The 12,384-nt window shown below is 40.1% G+C and overlaps 1 non-coding gene across 1 annotated transcript; it reads right to left on the minus strand.

Annotated features, from left to right (window-relative positions):
- Positions 1-254: 254 nt before the first annotated feature.
- LOC127186047 (small nucleolar RNA SNORA48) lies at positions 255-397 on the minus strand. The gene has a single exon (XR_007830301.1). It is a non-coding gene; the product is annotated as a small nucleolar RNA SNORA48 (small nucleolar RNA).
- Between the last annotated feature and the right edge of the window lie 11,987 nt (positions 398-12,384).

The raw sequence follows: 12,384 nt of genomic DNA on the forward strand, positions 1-12,384 counted from the left end.
CATAATGCTCAGGATTCTCCACTTCTTCTCCTCTCCCATCTGACCACCACATCCTCACAAGTTATAATGGCTTCTGCTGCAGGCTGGCCACACATCTAGATGACATCCTTGGTCCATGCTGCATAACATGGAGGTAAGCAGGTTTGTGCTTTGTGTTGGAGGCCAGGTTTGTTGGGGGCATGGTGGTTCACAGGTCTCTCTGTCTGTCTTCCTCCTCTTTCGATGTGCTGCCAGGATATGATTTGATTTGATTTTTATGAGTCCTAGGCATAAGACAGTTTTGGCCACCAAACAAGGCATTAAGCTAGGATGAACAAAGGACTGCTGTTGCTCTGCCTTTCACTGATATAAGAACACCACCACCACCAAGGTGTCTCTTGGAGCATTGTCAGGGGCGGGTGTGTGTGTGTGTACATGTGGATTTCAGGGTTTTTTTTACTCCTAAAAATATTTTATTGTGTTTCTTTAGCATACTTTACCTATCTATTCACCTGCAGATGAAGAGATAGGCTGGTTCTGCATCTTTGCTGTTGTGAATAGTTCAGCAATAAACATGAATATGCAGTTTTCTATGGGTAGAACTTAAGAATCCTTTGGGTATCTGCCCAGAAGTGGTATACCTGGAATATATGGTAGTGCTTCTTTTAGTTTTTTAGCTTTTTTGTTTTTTTGTTTGTTTTTAAGGAACCTGTATATGGAGCATCTAAATAGCTCAAGAGGTAAATGGGTAAGCGGCATTTGCTACCAGATGATGCAAATATGATGACCTGAGTTCAATTCATGAAATCTACATAAAGATAGAAGCTGAGCACTACAGACTATTGTTCTTTGACCTCCACATGAACTCCAGGCTCCTCCCATTCAATAAAAATAAAATAATAAAATAAATCCTCCTTACTATCCGCATTTATTTCTCATTTTTGCATGTGTATGGCCCAGGGGACATCTACATTTATCAGTCTTTTGGAAAGAGTGGGATTCATTAGGCATATTTAAAAATCTAATGTGAAATAGACTGTAGAACATACCCCAGATGGTTGTGATTGTTTCTAAGATCATGTTTGAAAGTCCAGGGTCAGAGGGGTTCTCACTCCCTACAATCGCATCTCTAATCTGTATGTTTATGCATGTATTACCTAGTCACAAAAGAAAAAGGAGTTATTAAGAAAAATGCTATCAACATAATAATAGATGTATTAAGCAGCAATAATTTTTAAAGTATTAGCTTAAAGTAAATAAGAGTTTGGAAAATGAGTTTTGTTACATAAAATTAGTTGTTAGCTGCAAGGAAACTGTGAAACAATAATAAACTGTATGCACATGATCATAGGACAATAAAAAGGGCCAAATTGCTTATAACAAATGTATTGGTGATTAGCTTATTATATGTTTTGGAATGAGAATGATTTTATAACAATGTAACTTATAAATAATGTCTGTGTAAAAAAAACCAATAAGTTCTCTAATATTTAAAACTATGTTAAGAAGATAAATACGAGGGATCCAAGATGGCGGCGAGCAGTGTGGACCGCGTTTGGAGGCTCCAGTGAACAATTCAGGGAATTGCACAGATTTCTGAGCCAGGAACACCGAGGTCCAAACATCACGGCAGCAGGAGTGCTCCACGGTTCGGAGGGACCAGGGTGCGGAGGACCTGCGTGCCCCTGCACACGGGAGGAGCGTGGATTTTCTCTGATCGGAGCGGCAGCGGCAGAGGCAGCAGCACCAGCGGCACCAGCAGCGGTGGCTGAGGTTTGCAGCTCGTAGCCTTCCGGTGGAGGCGATTGGTGTGGTGGCTGGTGGGAATTGCTGCGGGAGAGGGGACTCGGGGCAGGATTTGGGTCGCGTGGAGCCTTTGGACCCAGACTGGACTCGGCGGACAGTTCGGCCCCAGAGTCCCGGGTATTGGCCCGGCCCAGCAAACAATTCTGCCTGAGGCACTAACTCAGCGTGGCCATAGCTCCCCTGCTGTGGCGCAGGCTTAGTTGAGCACGCTGCTCCACACTAGGCACCACCTCAGCTCAGCAGCAGCTCCCCTGCGGTGACACAGTCTGGGCGGAGCACTTGGTTTCACCACTGGCGCTAACTCAGAGCAGCCGCAGTTCTCCTGCTGTGGCGCAGGCTTGGTGACGTGCTCGGTTCCATCCTAGGCACCACCTCAGCTCAGCGGCAGCTCCCCTGCGGTGACACAGTCTGGGCGGAGCACTTGTTCCACCACTGGCGCTAACTCAGAGCAGCCGCAGTTCTCCTGCTGTGGCGCAGGCTTGGTGACGTGCTCGGTTCCATCCTAGGCACCACCTCAGCTCAGCGGCAGCTCCCCTGCGGTGACACAGTCCGGGCGGAGCACTTGTTCCACCACTGGCGCTAACTCAGAGCAGCCGCAGTTCTCCTGCTGTGCTGGAGCTCTCGGTTCCACCAGCTCTAAGACTCTGGTTGGACACAGTGTGCAGTTTGAATCCAGAATTCCTGGCTGAGATTGGTGGTCAGTTCGGGCCCTGAGTCAATAACTGACCACAGCACGCACTTTGGGCCAAAAGGCCCTAGTGGAGCTTGGTGCGTAGTCCCAGCCCAAAAATTCTGGCTGGACCCTGTGTGCATTTTGGGCCCAAAATCCCTAGCTGAGCTTGGCAGACGGTTCAGGCCCTGAGAATCTAGCTGAGTTCTGCCCGTGGTTCGGTCCCAGTGCTCCTGGCTGGACTTGGCAGGGAACACAGAAGGCTGTGGATACCTTGGCCTGACCCAACGCTCATTCAGAGACCCAGAACAATTGCAGGATCCACAGCAGAGGGGGACTGAGGATCACTGGCTGTGAGAGACCAGAACAACAGGGCTAACCTCCTAACATCCACACCAGTGAAGCTTTGAGCTCGCAGCCTAGGGAAATCGTAAGAAAACAAGTGAATCTATCGTCAGACACCCTCCGTTCAACTCTGGAAGCTACCCAACAAAAACAAAGACGGCAAGATGTCTAAAGGACAATGAAAAAGCATACGCAAAAAACCCCAAAACAACATGGCGTCTCCAGTTTCCATCTATCCCAAAGAAAACCACCCAGAGAACTCAAATACAACGGAAATACAAGAAAATGACCTCAAATCCTTAGTAATGAGGATGATAATGGAGGAAACAAATAAAATTCATAATCAAATGCAGGAAGACGCAGACAAACAGGTGAGAGACATAAAAGAAGCACATAGAGTGGAACTGGAAAAATTGCAGGAAAATGCAAACAACCAGATGAAAGAAATAACTAAAACGGTTCAAGCTCTGAAGACCTATAAAGAGGCAATGGAAGAAACTCAGGAATATACAAAAAATCAGATGAAAGAAATCAAAAAATCAGTTCAAGATCTGAAAATGAAAATGGATTCAATGATAAACACACAGACAGAAGAAAAACGAGAACGTGAGACCTCAGAGAAGAAGGCGAGCAACACAGAGGTGAGCTTTTCTAACAGAATCCAAGAGATGGAAGAACGAATCTCAGGGCTAGAAGATACAATCACAGATATTGAATCAACCATTAAAGAAAATGCCAAATCTGGAAAACTCCTGACACAAAACATCCAAGAAATTAAGGACACCATGAAAAGAAGAAATCTGAGGATAATAGGCATTGAAGAAAGAGAAGACATCAGACTCCAGGGCCCAGAAACTATTCTCAACAAAATCATAGAAGAAAATTTCCCCAATCTAAAGAAAGAGATGCCTATAAACATACAAGAGGCCTACAGAACACCAAATAGAATTGACCAGAAAAGAAAAACTGCCCGCCACATAATAATCAAAACACAAAATATGCAGAACAAAGAAAAAATATTAAAAGCTGCAAGGGAAAAGGGCCAAATAACATTTAATGGTAAACCTATCAGAATTACACCTGACTTCTCAGCAGAGACCATAAAAGCCAGAAGGGCCTGGACAGAGATCCTGCAAACCCTAAGAGAACACAGATGCCAGGCCAGACTACTTTACCCAGCAAAATTATCAATAACCATTGATGGAGAAAACAAAATATTCCATGACAAAAACAAATTCAAACAGTACCTATCCACAAACCCAGCTTTACAGAAGGTACTAGAAGGAAAACTCCATCCCAAAGGGTCAAGCTACAACCAAAACTACCCAGGAAATAGATAACTATCCCATGGCAAAAACACAACTACACAAACGCTCGACTGGAAACAACATCAAAATTAAGACTCTTAACAGTCACTGGTCATTAATATCTCTCAACATCAATGGCCTCAATTCTCCAATAAAAAGACACAGACTAACTGAATGGGTATATAAACAAGACCCAACATTCTTCTGCATCCAAGAAACACATCTCACCCATAATGAAAGGCATTACCTCAGGGTAAAAGGTTGGAAAAAAATATTCCAAGCAAATGGTCACAAGAAGCAAGCAGGTGTAGCCATTTTAGTATCGAACAAAATAGACTTTCAACCAAAATTAATCAAAAGGGATGAGGAAGGACACTTCATACTCATCAAAGGTAAAGTCAACCAAGATGACATCACAATTCTGAACATCTATGCTCCCAATACAAGGGCACCCACATATGTAAAAGATCTCCTAAAAAAGCTTAAACCACACATCGATCCCCACACAATAATAGTGGGAGACTTCAACACCCCACTCTCACTGAAGGATAAGTCATTGAAACAGAAACTAAGCCGAGAAATAACATCATTAACCAATGCCATGGGTCAAATGGATCTAACAGATATCTATAGAACCTTTCACCCAAACAAGAAAGAATACACCTTCTTCTCTGCACCCCATGGAACCTTCTCCAAAATTGATCACATCGTAGGTCACAAAGCAAGCCTCAATAGATACAAGAGGATTGAAATAATACCTTGTATCCTATCAGATCACCATGCTCTTAGGCTGCAATTCAACAACAACAGAAATAACAAAAAGCCTACACGTTTGTGGAAACTAAACAACTCTCTGCTAAATGACACCTGGGTCAGGGAAGAAATAAAGAAGGAAATCAAGGAGTTTCTGAAATTCAATGAAAATGAAGAAACAACATACCCAAATTTGTGGGATACATTGAAAGCAGTGCTAAGAGGAAAATTCATAGCACTAAGTGCCTTTAAAAAGAAATTGGAAACATCGCACATAAGCATCTTAACAACACAACTGGAAGCCCTAGAAAAAAAAGAAGCAGAAACACCCAAGAGGAGTAGACGCCTGGAAATAATCAAACTCAGGGCTGAAATTAACAAATTAGAAACTAAGAAAACAGTCCAAAGAATCAACAAAACCAAAAGCTGGTTCTTTGAGAAAATCAACAAGATAGACAGACCATTAGCCAAACTAACTAAAAGGCGGAGAGACAGTATTGAAATCAACAAAATCAGAAATGAAAAGGGAGACATAACAACAGACACTGAAGAAATTCAAAGAATCATAAGATCCTACTTTGAAGGTATATACGCCACAAAATTTGAAAATCTAAGGGAAATGGACGATTTTCTTGATCAAGTTCACTTGCCAAAGTTGAATGAAGAACAGATAAACAAGTTAAATAGTCCCATTTCCCCTACAGAAATAGAAGCAATCATCGATGGTCTCCCAACCAAAAAAAGCCCAGGGCCAGATGGTTTCAGTGCAGAATTCTACCAGACCTTTAAGGGCGAGCTAATACCGATACTCTTCAAGCTACTCCAAAAGATAGAAATGGATGGAAAATTACCAAATTCATTCTATGAGGCCATAGTCTCATTGATACCTAAACCTCACAAAGACTCAACAAAGAAAGAGAATTTCAGACCAATTTCTCTTATGAACATAGATGCAAAAATACTAAATAAAATACTTGCAAAACGAATACAGGAGCACATCAAAGATATCATTCATCATGACCAAGTAGGCTTCATTCCAGGCATGCAGGGATGGTTTAATATACGGAAATCCATCAATGTAATCCACCATATAAACAAACTGAAAATAAAAAACCACATGATCATCTCCTTGGATGCAGAGAAAGCATTTGATAAAATTCAACACCCATTCATGTTTAAAGTTTTAGAGAGATCGGGGATACAAGGCACTTTCCTCAACATAATAAAGGCTATATACAGCAAGCCAATAGCCAAAATCAAAGTAAATGGTGAGATACTCAAGGAAATTCCTCTCAAATCGGGAACAAGGCAAGGCTGCCCACTCTCTCCATATCTCTTCAATATAGTACTCGAAGTTCTAGCCAGAGCAATAAGACAACAAAAGGAGATCAAGGGTATCCAAATGGGAAAGGAGGAAGTCAAATTATCCCTCTTTGCAGATGATATGATAGTGTACATAAGTAACCCTCAAAACTCCACCAGAGAACTCCTAAAGCTGATAAACACCTTCAGCAAATTGGCTGGATACAAAATTAACTCAAAAAAGTCTGTAGCCTTCCTATACACAAATGACAAGCTTGCAGAGGAAGAAATTAGGAAAACCACACCCTTCACATTAGCCACAAGCAATATAAAATATCTAGGAGTTACCCTAACTAAGCAAGTGAAGGACTTGTATGAAAAAAATTTCAAAACTCTGAAGAAAGAGATTGAAGATGACCTGAGAAGATGGCGTGATCTTCCTTGCTCATGGATCGGGAGAATTAACATAGTAAAAATGGCCATCCTACCAAAAGCAATCTACAGATTCAATGCAATCCCTATCAAAATACCTACACAATTTTTTAAAGACATTGAAAGTTCAATTCTGAACTTCATATGGAAAAACAAAAAACCCAGAATAGCTAAAACAATCTTGTACAATAAAAGATGCTCTAGAGGAATCTCCATACCTGATCTCAAACTGTACTATAAAGCAATAGTACTTAAAACAGCATGGTACTGGCACAGCAACAGACTGGTTGATCAGTGGAATCGAATCGAAGACCCAGATATGAATCCACACACATATGGTCACTTGATTTTTGACAAAGAAGCCAAATCCATTCAATGGAAAAAGGATAGCATCTTCAACAAATGGTGCTGGTCTAACTGGAGGTCTATGTGTAAAAAAATGCAACTGGACCCATATTTGTCACCTTGCACAAAACTCAAATCCAAGTGGATTAAAGACCTCAACATAAAACCAGAGACACTAAGCCACTTAGAAGAAAAAGTGGGAAAGAGCCTGGAACATATTGGCACAGGAGACAACTTCCTGAACAGAACACCAACGGCCCAGGCCTTAATGTCAACCATTAATAAATGGGACCTCATGAGGCTGAGAAGCTTCTGTAAGGCAGGAGACACTGTCAAGAGAACAAAGCGACAGCCTACAGACTGGGAAAAAATCTTCACCAACCCTACATCTGACAAAGGTCTAATATCCAAAATATATAAAGAACTCAAGAAATTAAACACCACCAAACCGAATAACCCAATTGAGAAATGGGGCTTGGAACTAAACAGAGAATTCTCAACAGAGGAGTATCAAATGGCTGAGAAACACTTAAAGAAATGCTCAACCTCCTTAGTCATCAGGGAAATGCAAATCAAAACAACTCTGAGATTCCATCTTACACCCATCAGAATGGCTAAGATCAAAAATTCAAGCGACACCACATGCTGGCGAGGATGTGGGGAGAGAGGAACACTCCTTCATTGCTGGTGGGAATGCAAACTAGTACAGCCACTTTGGAAATCTATCTGGTGCTATCTCAGAAAAATGGGAATAGGGCTTCCTCAAGACCCAGCTATTCCACTCCTTGGAATATACCCAGAAGATGCTCCAGCACACAACAAGAAAATTTGCTCAACCATGTTCATAGCAGCCTTATTCATAATAGCCAGAACATGGAAACAGCCTAAGTGTCCCTCAGTAGAAGAGTGGATAAAGAAACTGTGGTACATATACACTATGGAATACTACTCAGCTATTAAAAACAAGGAATTCCCGAAATTTGTGGATAAATGGATTGAGCTAGAAATGATCATAATGAGTGAGTTAACCCAGAAGCAGAAAGAATCAAATGGTATATACTCACTTATATCTGCATACTAGCCCAAGGGGCATGTCCCACGAAAGCCTTCACTTACCAGGAAACTGGGACAGAGGGGAAGGCATCCTATTGGGACTCTAAATGAGAGACGCATGGGAGAACAGCAAAATAAAAGGATCCAGAGGGTCCTAGAAATCTACAGGTAGAACAATATGATAGGCAGATTTGGGCCCAGGGGTCCCGCTCAAACTAAGGCACCAGCCAAGGACAATACAGGAGGTAAACTTTAAACCCCTTCCCAGATCTAGCCAATGGTCAGAATATTCTCCACAGTTGAGTGGAGAGTGTGATACGACTTTCTCACGTACTCTGGTGCCTCACATTTGACCATGTCCCCTGGAGGGGGAGACCTGGTGGCACTCAGAGGAAGGACAGCAAGTAGCCAAGAAGAGACTTGATACCCTATGAGAATATATAGGGGGACGTAATCCCCCTCAGGAACAGTCATAGGGGAGGGGAATAATGGGAAAATGGGGGAGTGGAGGAATGGGAGGATACAAGGGATGGGATAAACATTGAGATGTAACAAGAATAAATTAATAAAAAAAAAAAAGAAGATAAATACATTTTATCTTATAACAGGTAGGTAGCTAGCAGCTTATGATACAGCTGCTTATCTATATTTTCACATGTAGAAAGAATGGAGGAAAAAACTAAATTGATTAGTTAGGTAGCATAAATATCTCATAAGCATTTTATCATATCATAACTGGTAAGAGATAGTATAGTGTATATATAATTCTATAATTTTTCATCTTTTGAGAATTTCATATATTGATCATATTTATGCGCCTTCCATTCTCCTCCCAGATAGCCTCATTACAAACTCACAAACTTAGTGCCATTAAAAAACAAAGCAAAACTATCCATCGCGTCCCATTAGTACTGGACATCCACTGGAGCACATTAGACCTATCAGGTACCATACCCTTAAAGAAAACTGATATTTATTTTCCCAGTAGGAACAATTGCTAATAGCAATTAAGCAAGGATGGAATTTCAAGCATTCCTTACCCTCTTTGTTGCTATTTTCAATATATCTACTATCATGCTGATATTTTTCCATGAAGTGATCAAGTTAAACATATTAACTTGATCAAAGAAAACACCATATGTATGTACATATACACATGACAGTGTTTGACTCATTTCACATTTTGTCTGGGGGAGTATGAAGAAATAATTTTTAAAATTTTGATTATAGCTACAGTTATAAATCATATTTTAAAACTCAATATGAGCAATTGAAACTATTGTTTTCAAGCCACACCAAACAGGGGAGCAGGGAGGCCAACTGCAGATTGTTACCTTTCCCTTCTCTCCAAACTCAATCTCCCAGTGTCAATCCAACTCTGTAGCAAAGCACCTGCTGGGCCCTCCTCTTTGCCCCTATCTCCATTGGATCACACAGATCCTCTCCTCCAAATTTTCTCCTCACTTATCCCATTGTCCCAGACCCTAGCTCCAGCCAAGCTGGACAAATAAGCAAGTAGGCCAGCAAAGCAGGTAGACAAGGCTCAGATCTCCACTCTCCCTACTCTCCTTCAAATTCAACTCCTTGTCTCATCCCAGCTCTGTAACAGACTACGTGTTTGGCTTCTCCTCATCCTCTGTCCACATTACCAGGGGACAAGGAAGATTCTAGAGGAAAACCCTCCTTTCTTTCCTTCTGTGAACCCCCCCATGCCCTGTAACCCATTCCTATTCCTAAGTGTCAGCTCCCAATACTCAGAAACACATTTTGCTTAGAACTCACCAGTAGCCACATCTCAGAATAATTTTCTACCAGGAAATGCATGGCCACCATACTCTTCTAAGAAGTAGAGAGAAAACAGAAACCAAACACCCTCTCAACAAAGACAAGAGCATATCACCACCTAGAATTATAATCTTCTCAATCCTATATCCTAGACACCAGTAAAAAAAGCACAATCAACAACAGATAGGACAATATGTTTCCATTATAGCACAGAAACTCTACAACAACAGGCCTTGAAAATTCTAATATAAATGAAGCACAAGAAAAAGGCCTTAAAACAGCCTTTATGAATATGATAGAGGTCTTTAAAGAGAAAATACATAAATACCTTAAAGAAATCTGTGAAAATAAAACAACAGTGGAAGCAAAATACAAACAAGTAGTGGAAAGAAATGAACCAAACAGTTAAAGACCTGAAAATGAAAGTAAAATCAATAAAGAAAACCGAGGGTAATCTGAAAATAAAATTTTAGGAACTCAAACAAAAAACCTCAGAAACAAGCTTCATCAACAGAATTACAAAAGATGGAAGAAAGAATCTCATGCATTGATGACACAATAGAAAAAATGCATACTTCAGTCAACAAAATGTTACATCTAAACAACTTTTGGCACAAAACATCCAGGAAATCTGGATGAAAGAGATATCTGAAAAGATCAAATCTAAGAATAATGCGAATAAAGGCATGAAAAGAAACCCAGGTCAAAGACACAGAAAATATTTTCAATAAAAACAAAGAAGAAATTTTCTGTAACTTAATGAAGGATATACCTGTCAAGGTACAAAGAGCATGCAGAACACCAAGTACACTGGACCAGAAAACAAAGTCCCCTGGCCCATAATAATCAAAACACTAAACATACAGAACAAAGAAGGACTATTAAAAGCTGCAAGGGAAAAACACCAAATACTATATAAAGGCAGACCCATTAGAAATACACCTGAATTCTCAATGGAAACTCTAAAAGCCAGAAGGGCCTGAACAAATGTTCCATAAACTATAAGAGACTGCAGATGTTAGCCCACACTACTATAACCAGCAAAGCTTTCTATCAGAATAGATGGAGAAAAAAATTCCACGATAAAACCAAATTTAAGCAGTATCTATCTAAAAATCTAGCCATATAGAAAGTGCAAGAAAGAAAATTTTAACCAGAAGAAGTTAACCACACCAAGGAAAACACAACGAATAATTAATAACACACCAGCAAATTACAAAGGGTAAACACACACCACAAGGACAAAATAACAGGAATCTACAAATGCTGCTCATCAATAACTCTCAATATCAAGGTTTTCAATTTAAAAAAATCAGTACCCTATGGGCATATACAGGGGAAGGAGGTCCCCCTCAGTCACAGTCATAGGGGAGGGGAGTAAGGGAAAATTGGGAGGGAGAGAGGAATGGGAGGATACAAGGGATGGGATAACAATTTAGATGTAATATGAATAAATTAATAAAATATATTAAAAATAATAATAAATAAATTTTTAAAAAAATCACAGACTAACAGAATGGACACAAATCCAAATGCATCCCTTTGTTGTATTCAAAAAACACACCTTAACATCAAGAATAGACATCACCTCTGGGGGAAAATCATAGAAAAAGATGTTCTAAGAAAAGAGACTGAAAAAGGAAGTCAGTGTATGAAATTTAATATTTGACAAATTAGATTTCAAACCAAAGAAACAGAATAGAGAAAAATATGAAATACATATTCATCAAAGGAAAAATCTGCCAAGAGAGTATTGCAATTCTTAACATCTCTGCTCTAAACATGAGGAGAATCACGTTCATAAAAGAAACACTACTACAACTTAAATCATAGAATGGCCATTACACACCAACATACTGATAGTAGGAGACTTCAATATCCTATTCTCTCCAATAGACAGGTCATCCAGACAAAAACTAAACAGAGAAATGCTGGAGCTAAGTGACATTATAAACCAAAAAAACCTAACCAATATTTACAGTACATTTCACTGTAATACAAAAAAAAAAACACACCTTATTCTCTGTATCTCATGGAACTTTGTCTAAAATTGTCCACACACTCAAACAAAAAGCAAGTCTCTACAGATAGAAGAAAATTGAAATTACCTTACCACCACAGGTTAAGATGGATATCAACAACAGCAGAAAGCTTACAAACTCATGAAAACTGCAGTAGTCTCTACTGAATAAAAACTGGGTCAAGACATAAAGAAAAAAATTTAATTAAAGACTTTCTAGAACTCAATGAAAATGAGTATACAATGAACCCAAACTTATGGGTCACAATGAAGGCAGTTATTTCCAATTTGTTACTTTGTGAATTCTTCTTTCTTTTACCATTCTCCACTCCTTTTCTTCTACACTTCAACACCCTAACACTAGATAGAAGAGAAAAAGGTTAAAGGGGAAAGGGGGCCATGTTATCATTAAAGTACTTCCTGCTGATTAGGGGCCTCAAGCTCCTTGGGGCAAGGTTGATCTTGACCATTGGGATATCTCATTTCTTCTTTCTCTACTTAACAAACTGCAACCAACAACTGACTAACAACCCACAACAACTCCCCCTATTGGAGCCCTAGCCTTTATATACCCTCTGAAAAGCCCC

This window comes from Acomys russatus, chromosome X, assembly GCF_903995435.1.
Source record: "Acomys russatus chromosome X, mAcoRus1.1, whole genome shotgun sequence".
NCBI classification, from domain to species: domain Eukaryota; kingdom Metazoa; phylum Chordata; class Mammalia; order Rodentia; family Muridae; genus Acomys; species Acomys russatus.